Raw genomic sequence first — 3,622 nt, 5'->3', positions numbered from 1 at the left:
CTCACCCTCCCTAGGACAAGAAGCTAAACAAACCTCTGCTATTTGGAGAAAGGCTCCTAATTTAGCTATAGCACAAGGTGGTGACCAAATGATGCATTAAAGTTCTGGGATTTTCAGCCTGAAGTCATCAGTCCAAGGGAACGGTCTCATAGGATTTTCAGGGAGGGAGGAAAGAGGTGTAGGATTTTCTTATACAAAATAAAGAGCTACTAGTTTATTTATTACATCCTTTTTAGCTTTTTTATTATATAACCCAGGGAAATCTCTAATGAAAGGAAAAATGTATTTTATGTTTTTTAAATGGGAAAAAACCCCAAAACTTTCAGGAAAACAGTTGTAGAACTTAGAAATCTTAACATTTTGTCAACAAAGTCTCTGTGTGTGTTCAAAGGTCCAAACAACAATTGAGAGCACCAAGCATGAATAAATATGAAAGACTCAGAATAATGGAGAAGGATGTGAACACTTGGGGTACAAACAGATTAGAACAGAAGGCAGGGAGATGGAGATAGAGAGGTGTGGGCACAAACACTTTCCTTCCCCGAGAAACAATAGGAAACCAACCCAAAGACTGGTCAGAGTGCAGTAAATTGGAAAAATAGAAAAATTCCAATTCCAAATAGAATTGGAATGTAAGATTATTACATTCAAACTAAGGCCCTGAATATAATTTTCTTAGATTTAAAATATGTTAAATATGAAAAACATGAAAATAAAATACATTTTTAATAATAGCATATAAATTAATTATTACAGATACCTTCCTCTACTCTGGTAAGTCAAATAAGCCGAACTAGTAGAAAACAAAAAATAGAATGAATTGACAGTTCATAAAGGAAGAAAAATTAAAAGGCCAATAAACATAGAAAAGTACAAAACTTGGAGGCAAAAAGTTGGTGTTTGTCCTTTCCACACTACATGATGCCCAAGGCCATCCAAGGAGTATCTAGGAGAATATATTTAATTCATTTCACTATTAATTAAAGGATATAGACATAGTGAAGTTCCCTTTTTTCCTCACAGATTTTTACCCAGTAGAGACACATACACTTTCCATCCAGTAAAACAGACAGCCCCAGATATTTATGGCCTGTTGAATATTAACCAGTGTTACATCTGTAATTCAGCAATCTTACTAGAGTTTCTATGCAAAAGTACCTACAGATACCCTAACTTTTTCCCAGCTTTACGGAGATATTGGCATACGATACTGTGTAAGTTTAATAAGTATACAGCATGATTCAACACATATATGTGATAAAATAATTACCACAATAAGGTTCATTAACATCTCCATCACCTCACTATCATTACTTTGTGTGTGGTGATTACATTTAAGATTTACACTCAGGGTGCCTGGGTGGCTCAGTCGGTTAAGCCACCGACTCTCGCCTTTGGCTCGGGTCATGATCTCATGCTCGTGAGATCAAGCCATGTTGGGCTCCACACTGACAGTGCAGAGTCTGTTTGGGATTCAAGCAGAGAGGGGACCAACTTCATTCTTTTGCCTGTGACTATCTGGTTTTCCCAACACCATCTGTTGAAGAGACTATCATCTCTCCATTAAGTATCTGTCAAATATTAGTTGACTGTATATGCAGGGGTTAATTATGGGCTTTTGATTCTATTTCATTGATGTATGTGTCTGTTTTTATGCCAGCACCATACTACTCTGATTAGTATAGCTTTGAAATAAAGTTTGAAATTAGGAAGTGTGAGATCTCCAATTTGGTCCTTCTTTCTCAGGATTGCTTGGCTATTTAGGGTCTTTAGCCATATGAATTTTAAGTTTGTTTTTTCTATTCTGGTAAAAAAAAAATGCCATTGTAATTTTGATAAGCATTGCATTGAATATATAGAAGTATAGAATTAATCATTATAGAATTATAATATTATAATTAAAATGACAAGCTTTAAACACTTTAAGATATTCTTTCAATCCATGAACACAAGATATCTTTCCATTTTTTTTGTGTGTCTTCCTCAATGTCTATAATCAATTGCTCTGAAATTTCAGTGTATATATCTTCTATTTCTTTGGCTAAACTTATGTTTAAGTATCTTATTCTTTTGATGCCATTGTAAATTAGATTATTTTATTTCTTTTTGAGATAGCTCGTTCTCAGTGTAAGAAATGAAGTGATTTCTGTACATTGGTTTTGTATCCTGCAACATCACTAAATAAATGCATTTATAGTTCTAAGTTTCTGGTAGAGTCTTTGGGATTTTCTGTATTTAAAAAACTCTTATCATCTGCACACATACACAATTTACTTTTCCTTTCTGATTTGGAAGGCTTTTACTTCTTTTTCTTATCTATTTGCCATGGCTAGGACTTCTAGCACTGTGTCTCAAGCAGCAGCTAGAGTGGGTACCTCCGTTTTGTTCCTAAGCTTACAGGAAAAGGTTTCAAACTTGCACCATGGAGTATGATGTTTGCTATGGTTTTATCATAAATGGCCTTTATGGGGCACCTGGGTGGTGCAGTCGGTTAAGCGTCCGACTTCAGCCAGGTCACGATCTCGTGGTCCATGAGTTCAAGCCCCGCGTCAGGCTCTGGGCTGATGGCTCAGAGCCTGGAGCCTGTTTCCAATTCTGTGTCTCCCTCTCTCTCTCTGACCCTCCCCCGTTCATGCTCTGTCTCTCTCTGTCCCAAAAATAAATAAATGTTGAAAAAAAAATTTTTTTTTTAAATAAATAAATAAATGGCCTTTATTATGCTTCAGTACATTCCTTGTATACCCATTTGGTGACAGCTGTTAATCTGGAGAGGATGTGGAAGATTATTAACTTATTTTTCTGTATCTATTGAGATGATCATATGATTTTTATCTTTCATTCTATTAGAGTGGTATATCACATTTATTGATTTATATATGGGTATCAGATTATCACCCTGTAGACTTCAAATTGACATATCTATCAATAATAGCTTAATAAAGCTATAAAACATACTCTATTTTTTTTATTTTAAGATGCTGTCTTTACTGATGGTCGTTGAAAAGAAGCTAGACCTCTCAATGTAATCATTTCATCAGGAAACCAGATTAGCCACAGAGAATGGCATACTTAAGTGATATTACATGTTCTTAGAATTTGGTTTCACTAAAGCTATAAAACTACTTAATACTTCTGTGATAAGTACATCAGTCACCAGTAAGGTTCATAGATTTTTCTTGCTACTCACCAAACTTCAGCCCCTAAACTCACCATTCTCTTTGTAGCCCTAAGCCATGTAAGTAAAGTGAAGTCGAACACCAAAGTCCTTTTCTTTCAGAATATGCCATCTGTCACTCAGATAGTAACTTCCAACACAGGGTACTACAGCAAACCAGCTTAGCACTGAATCACAGGTACATCAAAAACTGAGAGCTAGAAACCTTTCTTCAGGGCTTCAGTGACAGCTCCCATCTCTGCAGCTAATCTCTAATTCGGGATAGAAACACTCTGTTTTGTTGGGTTTTTTTCCCCTGTAAATTTGCTGGAAGCATCGATGGGATACAGAAAAGGAAATTCATGAAATTACTGGGTAAGGATCCAGGGTCATATGATGCTGCGAAAAGCTGTATTTTTCCACTCAGGAACTTTTAGATGACTCTCTGTCTAAAAGCAGTTTTAGAAT

The sequence above is a fragment of the Prionailurus viverrinus genome, chromosome B3 (assembly GCF_022837055.1).
Source record: "Prionailurus viverrinus isolate Anna chromosome B3, UM_Priviv_1.0, whole genome shotgun sequence".
NCBI classification, from domain to species: Eukaryota; Metazoa; Chordata; class Mammalia; order Carnivora; family Felidae; genus Prionailurus; species Prionailurus viverrinus.
Note: the sequence above shows the minus strand (reverse complement) of the source record.